This window comes from Anser brachyrhynchus, assembly GCF_964034855.1.
Source record: "Anser brachyrhynchus genome assembly, chromosome: 5".
Lineage (NCBI taxonomy): Eukaryota > Metazoa > Chordata > Aves > Anseriformes > Anatidae > Anser > Anser brachyrhynchus.
In genome coordinates this window covers 42,695,321-42,710,181 of record NC_137699.1, presented here as the reverse complement: position 1 = coordinate 42,710,181, position 14,861 = coordinate 42,695,321, and the positions used below count along the sequence as shown (strand labels likewise).

General features: G+C 44.7%; 1 protein-coding gene across 7 annotated transcripts in view; it reads right to left on the bottom strand.

Moving 5' to 3' along the window:
• The window catches only part of ESRRB (estrogen related receptor beta), a 157,042-nt gene that overhangs the window by 88,614 nt on the left and 53,567 nt on the right, over positions 1–14,861 (bottom strand). For 2 of the 7 annotated variants that reach the window (XM_080595630.1, XM_080595629.1), the window contains one exon: positions 12,048–12,148. The exons of the other annotated variants lie outside the window; for them this stretch is intronic. The gene's annotated coding sequence lies outside the window, so the exon portion shown is untranslated. The remainder of the gene's footprint in view (positions 1–12,047; positions 12,149–14,861) is intronic. 7 annotated transcript variants of the gene reach the window in all.

The following is a 14,861-nucleotide window of genomic DNA, read 5'->3' as shown; positions in this document are numbered from 1 at the left end:
GTGCTGTTTTTTGTCTTTCCATACCTCCTTTTGTCTTTGCTGTGTTCATAGCAGGACAAGCTCTGTTTCCAGAGCAGCACATGGTCCTGTTGGCATCCTAGATGAAAGTGCCCAGATACACACACAAAGATAAGCTAGGAGAAGCCCTTTCATTTTTATAGAATTCAAAACAGGGCATCAGAGTAAGAGGCAGGCACTGAGTGTTTTACCAAATGGGAAGAGATACCATTTTCTAGATTTTCAAAGACCTCGTAGTAAGAAACATACTTTCTTTTGTATGAGGGAGGCAAGAGAATAAGTTTTATAGCTGGGATTATGCCTTCATCTCTCTTGCATCATCAGTTTGCTGGGGCATTTGATATGGACTTCTATCCCCCTTACTCAGAAATAGTACAATTTATCTGCTTTCATGTTTTGTCAATCTACTTTGTCGGCCAGACTTTGCCCAGCTCTTGTTTAACTAAGCAGTCAGCAATCTTCCTCAAAAAAGGTAGGTAATTACTGAAGTAGATTGATCTTGTAGACTTAGAAGATCTCAAAGGAGGGCTGTGTTCCAGCTCCAAATTTTGACCTGTTGCTGATCTGTTTCCTGTGATGTATTACAGTAAACCTCAGCTGGGCCACTTTGGTTGAGCAGAACATAACCAAGACATTGACTGGAAACTATCCAAACTGACAGCTACACATCATCTACTAGCACACTCACCACTATTTCCCAGACTCGCTCCAAATTGCAGCAAAGCAGAAATGAACCTTTCCCCAGCCATAATCCCAGGTCTCCGCAGAGCAGTGTTTGGGCTATTTGCTTAGCTACCAAGAGTAGGGAGGCAACACAGGGAATCAAGGAGTCTTAAAATTACTTCTATTTAGCCACCACAAATCCTTCAGCAGAGACATGACACCCATGGCTTTCCCAGTATGGTGGTTCATCCTGTCAGATGGGACAAAGTTAAACACCTTCACTTTCTTTCCTACCTGAGTACACCAGCTTCAAGTCTTGTATTTGAAAAGGCCAAGGTGGGAGGTCAGGAGAACAGGGGATGCTTGGGGATGCTTGTTCATTCCTCTAAGGTGGGGAGATGATTTGCTGCTTCTCTCTGCATTCCCATGCACTCTAACCAACAACGTGAGGACGCCAGTATTCACTGTACCAGCTTAACCACTGAGCTGCCCAAAAGAAATACGTTTTGTCAAAAAGAATAACAGTTACTTATTGTAATGCTGCAAGGAAAGTATTAAAACATCTTTTGGCATGCGCACTGATAATGCTGAGTGCCTCAGCCCAGAAAAATAGAGGACCTTAAGGAACCAAAATGTTAAACCTGTTAGCAAGCATACCCAACACGGGCTAAGCAGTGAAGATGGAGTATAATTTTTCCAAGTCTGTGATTGAAATGCACCTAAACACATGCAAGATAACTTCTTCTCAGTAACAGCGATAAGGCAGCTGCAGTGGACCATGCTTTCCAGTTTGAATTCTACGACGTGACAAAAAACAGTGGGTATGCGTGCAATTTCCTCTTTAGCTGGGTTCTCTGAGTAGGTAACAGACCTTTTGGAAAGTGACGTAGGACATTATAAAGAAGCAAACCAGTGAAAGGTTTCCATCCAGGGTATATGGCATGAAGAAAGCAAGGATTAAAGGCCTTCTTTTCCCTGCAGGAACCTCCATCTGGCCTCACCTGGGCACACTCAACAGATTACTGAGATTACTGACTTCACATGGTCGACCAGACCAAATACAGAAGAGCTCACTGACAGTGGATCTGTGCACAAGTGTTTAACAGCGAGACAAAACTGCAGATTCCAAGTGACCTTAGGAAAACCGATGCGTGACAGTCTGGAAAAAAAAAACAGAGATCATCACACGATCAGGACTGCCCTTCTGGTCACCTCCAGCCCCAGAATATTCCAGTTTCTAACAGTAAGGGGTTACAGGGTTTGACTGAAGCCAGACATGACAGAGGCCAGCTTCCTTCTGACAAATGTATCAGCAACACAAAAGCTGCAAGCCCCCTCTGCTCTGGATCCTCCAAGCAGCTCAGTTAAGTACACCTACACTCTGAAGATTTGTTCTATACTAACTTTTATGTTTGAACAACAACACAGATTTGCTCACAACTCCCTCTTGAGTATATTTATTATTTGTACAACATTTATTTCACTTTCTGGACAAGAGCAAACTGGAAATAACAGCTGAGGTTGTGAAATTATTTTATTAGATAGCTTTTATAGGGTTATAACAAACCCTATCCCAAACTTAATATACTTTTAACTTCTGAGTCCCATCAACTGCACCTCATTCAGATACCTGCAGTAAAGTGAATATTAGGAAATCAGAAGTCATTAACATTCACACACTATGCCTACATGAATGATCAGGGTTTCATGGTGCTTTTTCAAAAAAAGAAATTGAAAAAGAACAAGAAATCCAATCCTGACCTATACCACATGCCTAAACACTATTTAGGGGTGGCAGGGCAACTCAGGACTATATAAACTTGTCTTCTTTAGCTATACAATATATGCGCATACAGGATCATGAAGGTAGCCAGTCAAAAGGAAATACATGCTGATTACCAGAAAGCTTTTCTGTGCAAAGGAAAGGAGAAGCTTCACTAATCAGCCCTACTTCTGCTAAGCAGGCCTGTGTACTCCAAAAGATAGCACTCTCTTTCATGTGTGAAAATACAGGTCCCTAGATGTCTCTGTAACAGTCCTATTGACTTCTAAATCTTTAAGTTTCTCAGAGATCCAGGCACAGAAGCAGTTGTGGGCAGCAATAATGCCATCTCCTGATGGACCCGAATATGCGTCGCTGGATTTCAGCAAATATGCCTTCATCCTTCCTGCGTTGCCAGCTTTGCCATTCTTGTGGCAGCATTAGAGAAAATTACTTTTCAGTATCATTGTTAAGGCAAACTCAAACCTCACTCCCATGTGCTCTGAGGGTGACTTTGGTGCTGCAGCCTCCTAGCAACAGGTCCCCCACTATGCTCACAAAGGAAAATGTAGTTTTGGTCTTTCACTCATCTCTTGAGCACCTGTATTGTAGTGATGATCAAGGACTACCAACATCCACCTCTTTGCTCCTCTGTTAGATATACCAAGCTTCCATTAAATATTTACAGTCAGATGAAATCAGCAGTACTCATCTTTTAGACCTTGCTTAACAACATTTGGCAATACTTCATAACTCATGTGGTGAGCAACACAGTAAAGGGTGGGCTGTATGCCAAGACATATGTATGTATGCTCCATAGGTTGTTGTTACCAGGTTCCTCCTGGGAACCATACAGCCTGGGATCAGCACGCCCCTTTGCTGCTTCTTCAGAGTACCAAGAGGCCAAACAGAAACAAGGCAGAATGAGGATGGTAGGAGAGAAAGACTGTCAAAAATAGAGGTCCACAAACCAGCCAATGATGTGGCACCTGGGAGGGCCTTGCCTTGCTTCCTAGGGAGAAGGTACCAGGTGAGGGTACCTGGAGAAACCACGTTGTTTCCGGGGGCTCATTGCAGGAGAAGAGCCATTAAACTGATTGGTCAAGCAGGGTGGTTAAAGCAAAGACAAAAATGTAGGTTGTCAGCCTTGATTAGCCAGGAATCATCTGAGTTGAATCCACAACTCATTCGTGATTATAACCATACTCATGACAAGCTGCATTTCACCGAGCCGGACTGTTGCCTCTTCCAAAGGCACCATGAGGGAGCACCACTGGCCTGCAACACAACTCCAGGCCGCGCTAGCACCCGTCATGGGTAACTGCCCAGCAACGTAATGACGTTCAGAACATGCCTTGGACGTCCTACTGCCCAGCACATGTGTTCTGCCTGCAGAGGCATTACTACTACTTCCAGAAATACAAAATACTTCTCCGTAGACACACCAAGATAACAGCCATCAGATAAGCAATAAATGTCTGCAGGGGTTGCACAGGGCTACATACCAAGCACCTTTAGATTCAATACTTGCTACACAGGACCACTTCTTTTAATTAATTTATTTATTTAATCTTTTAATCTACTACAGTTTATATATACAAAGTTCAAGAATACTGATGTAAGCCCTAAATATTTGGCCAGCTCTCAAACACCCATTGATGAGATGCTATAGGTCAGCTGAGCAGGCAACTGAGAGCCTGCATTCTGAATTTAAGTTCCCAAACTTTTTCCTACTCACTGTGGGACAATGAATAAGCACTCAGATGCCTCAGTAAAATAGAATAGATCTTCGAAAGTTCCTTCCATCTGAACATCTAGGCCAACTGCCTGACCACTTCAGGACTTACCAAAAGTTAGATTGTATTATTAAGGGCATTCTCCAAATGCCTTTTGAACACTGACAGGCATGGGGCATCAAACACCTCCCTGGGAAGCCTGTTCCAGTGTTTGACCACCCTCATGGTTAAGAAAATTTTCCTAGTATCCCGTTTGAACCTCCTGTGGCACAGCTTTGTGCCATTCCCATGTATCCTATCATTGGTTACCAAGGAGAAGAGACCAGCACCTCCCTTTCCATTCCTCTTCCTCTGGAAGTTGTAGAGAGCAATGAAGTCACCTCTGAGCCTTCTTTTCTCCAGACTACACAGCCCAAGTCTTCTTACCCTTACCTCTTAGGACATGCTTTCCAGCCCTTTCACCAGCTTTGTTGCCCTCCTCTGGATGCTTTCAAGTATCTCAACATCTTTCTTATAGCGTCAAGCCCAGAACTGCACACAATACTTCTGTGCAGCGATTAGCTCTCCCAACAGTAAAATATATCCAAAAATACAGTATGCTTTCTTAGAGTGCTGCTAGAGTTAAACATTTGTGAGGTGTCCACATGTGCCCAGTGCTCTCAAGCAAGGGTCAATGCTAGCTGCAATACCTGGGGAGGCACCCAGCAGAAGTTTGTCAGAATAAGCCATGGGGAAGCACACTGGAGCCAGTATACTATAGGTGCACCTGCAGTGCTACCATTTCACCTCACCCCAAACTCCTGACACAACCTAAATACCCCCCAAAACCCTCTCCCTAAAAGAAATTGTTCCTTCAAAAATAGGAGGAGAAGCTGGGTCATCAGGTGAGGGTGAAATTGGTTTAAAAGCCATTAAGAAGAAAGCAACCCAGGCGTTCAGGAGCAATCACAGCTGCTTGGGCTGATCACGAGAGACAGAGGGGATTATTTATTTATGGAGTTCCTGCTCTCCCTGGGCAGGCATATCCACTGGGGAAACTTTAAGAGAAGTGGGGAGCAGGAGGCTGCTCGGAATCCTCCCGAGGTTTTCCTGGCCTGGGTCTCAGGAGAGTTAAACACAATTCATGCCCAGAGTGTCCACGAAACACCAACTGTCTCTCAGAGCAGGAAAGGCCAGAAAGAGCATCACGCAGTTCTCTGCTGGGACAGAGCCCCAGGCACCCAGGGTGCCATGCAAGCTCTGCAGAGCTTTCAGTAAGATCCCTTCAGAGCAACAGAGCTTGAGTACATAGCTGCTTCTGTTTCTCTTTTCTCGTGGTTCAGCTGCTTCCTTTAAACACAGATCAAGTGTCTCAAGGGACTCGGGAAGCGTTTAACAGACCTGCCTGATGGAAGGACCTCCAATGAGAAAACCAAGACCTGAAAATCCCAATAGACAACCTCAATTCAATCCACAGCTGATAGAGCAACCCTGAAGTTACATGCAACCAGATCCTGACTGCACAGAAACCACATCCTTCTAGTCTGTATCCACAGCTCATCCAAACATCCTAAACATAGGGGGAGGGAGGGACTAACAGATTAAACAAAAGGAAATAACTGAATTGACAAGCAGCATGGAGAAAGAGATCAAGAATTCTTTTTCAAGGTACAGTACAGACTTTCCTGATAAAGTTCCTTATTGCTCCCCCAAACTGGGAGGTGAAGAGGACCTATTCCCTAAAACCATCAAGTTTCCTTCAGTATTCAGAGCTGACATTTCATGACTAACTAAAAAAAGAGCTGTAGAGACAGACATGCACAGACCAGCCCAGACGCATCTGGCAACTATCCTTCTCTCCTGACTTTGGTCAGAGAGGCACAAAGGGGAACCAGGGCTTGGAAACTATCAAATATGACCTGAATTTCTTGTTGGAAAATGCTGCAGAAGAAAAACGTTTCAAAAGGGTCACTGATGGGGGCTGAACAGATTATATGAGTGGTACAGCCTGTGCTGTGTCAATTCATGTCTCCCTGCAATTCATTACTGATGAGATGCCAGAGATTGAGATGAAAAGGGCAGGAGCAGACAGTGAACTACTGCTTTAGACGCATTTTATTCAACATTCCCAGTTTCTTCCTGCTCCCCCTGCCTGGTATCCCTTGCATTGCTCCCCAGTGATGCTATTCCCCCCCACATTCCTGCCTCAAATCAGGATATTGTTGTGTGCTGCTCAAGCTCCTGCAAAGCCAGTTGTGGCAGCAAAATAACTCATGAATACATAAACCAGTTTGGGAAACCTTTGAAAACGTAATAATTGAAGGACAACAGGGTATCATCTTCATCAAGATCGGTGATCCAAGGTAGTGTCAACATCAGATAAGCAGAGTCTAAAAGTGAGAGAGCTTCAGCAAGTCCTAACTCAGACTGTCTTCTCCCCAGTCTGCTTCTCACCATACAAAACAGTGTGCTTTCTGCTAAATACAGGAAATACACACAAACGCAACAAAATAGCTTTGTTCTTCCAGCCTATGTTCCTCCAAACAAAGGGCAATATTAAAAGGATCCATCTGCAATGAAACAGGTCTTATTAGGCCTTTCAAAGACACCCTCCTTTGCTGCCTGTTCAGAAACAGGTTGCATTTTCAGTTTCTATGACCTTTCTCTCCCACTCTGGGAAGAACATCATTAAGCACTGATAGTTAGTTAATTCTGATGGGAGACTGCTCCAGAGAGCGGTCTCCCCAGGGAGCTGGAACACAGAAGATCCAGGACTCCCTGGGGAGCTCTCCTGCTTTGACCTGAGTGGTGGCTTAAAAATCTTTGCAAGGCCACAGCAAATACACTGCTAGTTCACAAGTGCCCGGTTTATTATTTTATGTACTTTAATGTACGCTGTTTGGGAATTCCAATTCATCCCTTATTTTGCTAAATACAGCTTTAGGTTCTCAAATCCTCCAGAGCCTGCATTGTCATTTGCCCCTTCATGCTCATTTGCCTTTTTTATTTCCTTTCCAACTTGCCAAAAGAAAAAAAACATGTCCATTTTGACTCTGAAAGCAAGGTTGACTGGCCAGGAACAGAGTCTTGCACACCAACTTCCCCTGCTGCAACTGTCGGGTTACAAAAACAAAAGGAGAACATTTGCTTCCTCGTGAAACACTTCCCATTGACATCTTCCAGCCACAGTAATTTCTGTAGCGTGCTCTGTGCTTTCACAGAGTCTCAATTTTGCAGAAATACAAGGCTTAATCTGAACTCATTGACATGCCTTTGACAGCCAGGAGGAGTCCTCTCCTTCCTGCTAAGGTACACTCAGGCCTCTGCATGGGTGACATTACCTCTGTACTGCTGGGCACAGGATTCCCCCAGTGGTATTGGTATTAGAGATGTCCAATGTTCGCCTCCTCTCTTCACAGGCTTTCTTTGCATGATGTGACTGCAGTATAATTCAAGGTACAATTTAAAATAGATTATTTTAAGCTCTAAAGGTGCAAAAGGCACTCATTACTACTGAAACTAAACCTGTTTAGGCATCTAATGAGCCAAAATGAAGTATCCTCAAACTGGCAGGAGAGCATCCGTGGTTTGGATTTTCACTAGTTTAAATGGATTGTTTCAAAATCGATACAAGTTTAAGCGTACAGCTTCCTTGTGTAGAACAGATCTTCTCTGGACTGAGAAAGTGGCATCACTTACAAAATAAATGACTGCCTGTGCAAGGGTACAACACCTGTTAACGAATACCACAAAGCAGCACCGAGAAGAAGGGGCAGAGGAGATAGCTGCACACAGCTTGTTAGGAAATACTGCACCAAGAAGGGGTATACAGAAATGACAGCCAACCAACAAAAGTTTCAGGGACATCCCAGTATTTTCAAGATCCTCCCATCATTGGGAAAGATAAGGAAAAAAACATGTGGGTGTATCTCCAGAGACACAGAATGTTTTCAGACATTTGTACAGCACCTGTGTTACACAGGGGCTCAGGGCTCTCTGTCGGCAGAGGATGCAAAATGGTTAAAGTGAACAGTGCACAGAGCAAGGCTGCATATCTCGCAGCACTCTAGCCCTACATCCCTACCTCCCAGGGCAGCTCACAGAGACTCGCTGTCAAGAAAACCCTCTCAGAAGACGCAACAGCCTTTGTGGGAGGCTGGGGCCAGAATCCGCTCCTGTCAAACAGCTCTCCAGACCAGGATGTGACTGCGGCTGGTGAAACATGTTAGCTAATGAAGATTGAGTCAGGCAGGCAGAGACGATCCCCTCAGCCTGTTAATCCACTTAGGGTAGGAGAAGGGAAACCTGAGCTGAATTCCTGTGCTCCCTGCAATGGACTGTACTCTGCTTCAGCACCTATGCAGAGCAAAAACAGCCAGAGCTGGACTGGGGAGAGCTCTGGACGCAAGACGAGTGATTTGGGGAGGCACGATCAAGAGGACAGACTCAGGGAACAGCACTCCCTGTGCTGGCTTTTGTGCTTACTGGGTCTAATAAACCAAACTGTGCTTTACCTGCCCCCTCACCAAGAGGAAGCAGGATGAGGGTTGGATATGAGCTTCTGCCTGACAGCAGGGCAGGGAGAACAGAGACACCTTGAGCTGTTTTCACAGAGCAAAAAGGCTTCCCAAGGGGTCAACTCGGATTCCTGGGTCAGAAAATCGGAGAGAGCATTTGTGCCCCCACACATCCATCCCAGCAGTGACAGAAAGCCAGCCCAAGCCTCCTGTCCAGTTTAACTCCTGCGATTTACAAGGATGATGGGTGCCAATCCCAGGAAATGTCAGATTATCCTTAACCACCAGAGGGTGCTCCCCATCTCAAAGACAGAGTCAATGTCAGATTCACAGAGACAGTTAGAGGAGCCTTTACTTCCAGCAATCAGGGAATCTGAGCAAGGGAAAAATTAGAAGATTAATAATAAATAATTATGAATGAATCTGATCCCGTGTCTCTCCTCTCTTTCCCCATCCCTCCTGTCCAGGCAAGGTAAGGCCCTTTGTCCTATTTGTCCTCTGTGTCCTGCTCAGTCAGGTGATTTTCTCACACTGGAGGTTAAATCACTTTTATTCTTTTCTCCTAGATCATGGATCCAGAGCGGCAAATAAACATTTTCCGCTTGGCAGGTCTGTAAAGAATGAGAGTCCAGCTTGCCTGCCTCTGAGCATGGTAAGGATCGCACCCTCTGGGGGCGCACAGTTTTTTGCAGTGTCAAGGCCTCACCTTACCCCTGCACAGCCGCAGCAGGGTGGGGGGCACCAGCCCTTGTTTTCAGGCTCGTTTTCCCTGCTCTGTCCTAAGCCGTTTTTCCAGAGGGCAGGTGCTTGCTGTGCAGAGATGCCTCAAGATGATGCTTTCAGAGCTGATGTGCCCAAGTTTTTGGGCACTAGCACTGGCAATAATACAACTGTAGGGAAAGACAGTTCACTTTGGGAACGCAGGGACCCCACAGCCTCTCTTTCTCCTCTCACTGGCAAGGAGCAGAGGCTTGTGACTGAGGCGACACGCTCAGGTGCCATGCACCTGGCAACGTGCTGCTTTGTGCATCGTCTTCCCTTTTGCATAGGTTAGAAGTAATACCCCAGAGTCACATCATATGGGGAGAACACAGCAGTTAGGATTAAATCATAAGGGTCATATTGCACCCTGGCATTCAGCAAAAAGAGCTTAAAGCATGCCAAGTAAGATCAGGCACCTATGCAAAACAGGCCAGCTCTGCTGACATGTCTGGCATAACATCCGTTTGTCTCAGCCCCAGCTTACTTTGATAGTCCAGGTCTGTATGTCCCACTGGGAAACCAGTTCTCGTTGATGGCTCCCACCCAGCACACATGCTGCATTTTGCTGTCTGACCACCACAAGAACAGATTGTTGGATTCTTTCTTTAATTGCTCTTTCCTCTCTCCTTTGGCCACTAGTGCCAGGTCCTGCCTGCAGGGATTTTTGTCAGAGTTCCTGTTCTTGGGTACCCTGGCATCACTTTTTGATCTGTCCTCTTTAAACCAATAATACATTTTTTCTGACAGAAGAGTGAAAAACCAAGCAGTTAAACCCCTGCATAAGGAACTCTCATTCAGTCTCTTACACAAACTAAAGCATGTTTGATAGGATTGGCTTGCTTAACGTCCAGAATGAACTATTATCTGCAGTACATGTGGGAACTAGTGCTTTCCAAGTCATCAACCGGTCAACAGTGACACTAGCCATACTTGAGAGAGGCATCACACTCTGCAGCCAAAATAGGCTAATGAATCCTCCTCTGGTGTTTGAAGTTGTAAGAAAGGAAAGAGGTGAAAATATAAAATATTTTATGGTCAGTTCTCAGACACTTGCAATAGACAATTCTACTTGCTACAAACAAAACGTCAGGGCTATGTGTCGCAGCTAACCTTCTTGGCACTACTCATACCGTTTCCCATGCAAATATAGCAAATATCAGACATGGCACAGAAAGGTTAACCAGTGTTAGGTTTGGACACTGACCATCCTAGCATTATTAACATGCAAATTCTCAACTCAATAGATTTTAACACTACGCCATTACCATTCCAGTCATCATAAATGTGTTCCATGTGTTCCTAAACATGTACATAATCAGTCATCAAAAATGAGGTTATTAGGTATTTTGAGCATTAAATTTCTGTGTACTTTCACTAGGAGCTCAAGTTTTGTCATTCTTCCTCCTCCCGCTACAGCAACGACTTTTCAAGTCATTCCATAGCCCTAGTGACATTCTCCTTTCTTGCACATTGCTCCATAGGAAAATTATGTGGGTTTTTATTCTTTTAATTACTGTTAGTGGGTTTTAAGATCTCAGATTATCTCTGATTCCTTTACTCTTCAGAACAGCAGTATTTGGGTGTCATTTTTGCTCATGAAGCCAAATTACAGTCAGATCTGTCTTCCACATGAAGTTGTACCTCAGTGGATATTACAACTTGGGGATTACGTACTATTTAAGATGAACAGATTTTGGCTAGCTGCAATTAGCTGATCTGCAACTACACAACATGAAAACCCTTCCTCCAAGCAGAGAGGCTGGGACAACACCATCTTACAGCACATAAATTTGTGAAGTACAACAGGAACAGCGAAACAAAAATGAAAAACCTGTGCATTAAATAGGGCAGACTACAAACGCAGTTAAGAATTAGAAAATGACACAATTGTGTTTACTACAAGTGAGAAACACTTTTAGCTCTTGGGTACATGCACATTATTTTACAGACATTAATTACACGATCATATTTTTCCCCACAGGATCTCACCTCAGTCTGCACTCAGAAAGGATTGTGTCCATGCAAAGAGCAGCTATTTGAAATACTGTTTTCTGCTCAGAGTGGCTGGTGTGGCCCCAGGCCTTATTTACCACACATTATTCAAACCTGGCTCTGGAGATTTACTCATTTCCTCATGTGTTTTTCTTTGGGCTTATCATTACACTGTCCAAGGGCTTCACCATCCCAAGATCATTTATTTTCACACACCCCTATGAAAGGACGGGGTATTTTTATTCCCATTTTATGGGTGAATAATTGAGGACCACTGTGAAAGGTGTTTGCTAATTTCTGGGTGCCAAGCCTGAGATGCGCAGGGCCTCAGTGATCTGTTTGTATAGCACTGTGTTAGTGGATTCCCATTCACTTCATCTGCAGCTGTAAGCACTCAGTGCTTCTGTAAAGTAGGTCCTTTGGGATCAAAAAAGGTTCACTATAAAACAGGGAACGCACAATTAAACAGCCACTGGCACAACAGCTGCTTAAAAAACTTAAAGGCTATCATAGAGAAATGGTCAGAGAGAAAGTCAACTGCCAGGTCAGAATTTCTCTGCCTCAGCCATAAAAGCTTCTCTTTCTCTCCTGCCGTCCCTTGTCTCACTCACTACACACCTGACAAATGAGGCAGGGGTCCTACAGATGGTCTCTTTCACTGTGCAACTCTGATTTATCTCAGAGTAGGTCCGTCACATGCAGTGAATGAGGCAGGGGTCCTGTGGAAGAAATAGCATAGAGTTACGTTGCTAAAACCTGAGTTGTGTAAGACGCACAGTCAGGTTGACAGAAATGTACAGAGTATAACTGGCCTTTCCTCACCTCCCGGTTCTTGTGTTAGCACCCTTCAGAGTGCCCTTTTCAGTTTGGTGTTTCTTTTACAGAAAAATAATAATAATCCCTCATGAAGCATCACAATGACACTTCTGTGGGTTATCAGAAAAGACAGACCCATCATGCTATTTCCAAGGTAATGGAGCAAACAGGCTGCAGGAGTGGGTCATTCTCCTCTGTGAAGAGTAACATGAGCAGCATGAAACACCAGGTGAATTTCAGACACTGATGACTACCGAGGAATAATGAGTCAGAGGCCCTGCTGACCATTCAGCCCAAGTTGTGCCTCTTTTTCTCCAATCCAGACCATCCCAGCCCACTCTCTTAATCGTCTTTGCCTCCTCACCCCAACCCTTTCCTTTGCTCTCATCTCACCTCCCCAAACACCATTCCCCAACAATCTGCAGTCCCAGCTTCCTTGTTCAACATCTGCCTGTTCACTCCTCCTCCTCACCTTTTTGCCCATCTCCCTTGCCCCGTCTTCCCATTACTTTGGTGGCCCCACTTACTGATATCCCATCACCTGACACAGACCTGTCTGTCCACCCAGTGTGGCTTCAAAATGTAATTTTAGAGTTTTATGAAGAGAAGTCTTCTTATTTTTACACAGAAGAAAGGCAAAATCCAGAAACACAGCATAACCCCTATTTTTTGTCTTTTAAAACACATGCTATTTTTGACAAAAGTTTTCCCTAAACAAATCTGTCAGAGGTATAGAAAATGTGTAAAGCAATGACTAAAGCTATGCAGCGGTATGAACAGCTGAATTGAAATTTTACAGGGAGTACTAGTAGAAAAAGGCAGTGCTAGTAATCTGCTGCAGATTTGAAGATAAAAACTAAGGAATTTGCTTAAGTACGGAAGACTGCTGCTGCCGTCGTGTTTTAAAACTTATCATGGTTGGTCATATTAGCATTTGGATGGCAGGCCTCTGAAGCTTAGCAGAGTGCTGGTACTCCTTCATACACTATCCTGGTAGCTTACAGATGCTAGCACTTATTTGATACACACACCTACATCCATCTCAGGCTTGCATCAGCTGGTCACAAGATCATACACATCTTAGAGTCACAGGAAATAAGGCACGGACCATGTCAGCTGGTTGGCGTGTCCCTCTGTCCCAACAGAGGACCAGTCACAGCAGCATTATGTTGACAGGTGTTTTTTCAGCCTGCTCTGAAAAACTTCCAACCCTTCCCAGTCTGTGTTCTAATGCTTCGGTATTGTTGCTAACACAAACTTTGTAACTCAGAACTGAAATCTCCCACATTGCATTCAAAGCCCACTTACTTCCAGCTCTAAGAACAATAGATATAGCAACCGGCTTTTTTGCTTCCTCCTGAACAGAGCCTCTTACAATTTAAAGAGGCATTCACCAGACCTTGTCTAATATCTAGATTTCAATGAAAAAAAATATTAACCTGCCTAAACAAAAACAAATTAGCACCTCAGTCCCTCTGATTTCATCTCTCCAGGTCTCTAAGCTTATCACTTGGAAGGCCACAGGTTTTGCAACTAGCAGGCTGGCTTGTGGCAGACAAGTCAAATTTCCCTTCTCTTCTAGGGGACTCCAGCTGACTCGGTAGCCATGCCTCACTGCAGTTCCAAAAAAAAAAAAAAAAAAAAGTTAGCCCTTCGCTGAGATAAATCTTCCAGTTGGATTCAATTTCTCACACGCTTTCAAAATCTTGAGCTGAAGTTTGGGGAAACTTGAGAAAATATCTTTTGTTAAATCACAGAGTATCCTAAGTTGGAAGGGACCCACAAGGATCATTGAGTCCAACTCCTGGCTCCACATGGAACCACCCAAAAATCAAACCACGTGTCTGAAAGCTTTGTCCAACTGCTTCTTGAACTCCGTCAGGCTCGGTGCCATGGCCACAACCCTGGGGACCTGTCCCAACCACGCTCTCAGTGAAGAACCTTTTCCTAACACCCATCCTGACCCTCCCCTGTCGCAGCTCCATGCCGTTCCCTTGGGTATCAAAGCTATCATTTGTTATGTTCACTACACTACTAGGGTAGAGCAGCAAAATTCCTTAGCATACGTCCTCGATGGAGCAGAGAGCCGTGCCCACAGTCCTGCCTTCCAGTGCTGTGCCCTGAGCACAAACCAATCTCTTCTTGCTGACAAGCAGTGACGACATGCCAGATTTCATCTGAACCAGCTCCCAGGACACTGCAGGTCCACCTCCTTGGCACATGCAGGAGAGAACATACAGAATGACTGGAGCTGCAAAGGAGCAATGCCATCACCTTATAACTTTTGGAACTTCACATCGTTGGGATAGCAAAGGTTCACCTCCAGTGTTACAAACAGCGAGCTCCCATGCAGGCCAGGAGCCATTCTGCTCAGACAGGAAGCAGGGGGCCCTCCTCTTCCATAAAGCCTTGCTGAAGTGTTGTGATGGGGGAAGGGGAACTGACAGCTCAAAGGCACATGCAACTGCTCTGCACTGTGTTTGCACAACTGCGTGAGAGCGTATCCCTTGGTGATGTTATTCACAGGCCTTGGCCGACAGTAAATAAGACAGTGGAGCTTGATTCATGAGGGATGACAGGAAATCTATAACATGTGGGCTCTATAATCTGCTCGCT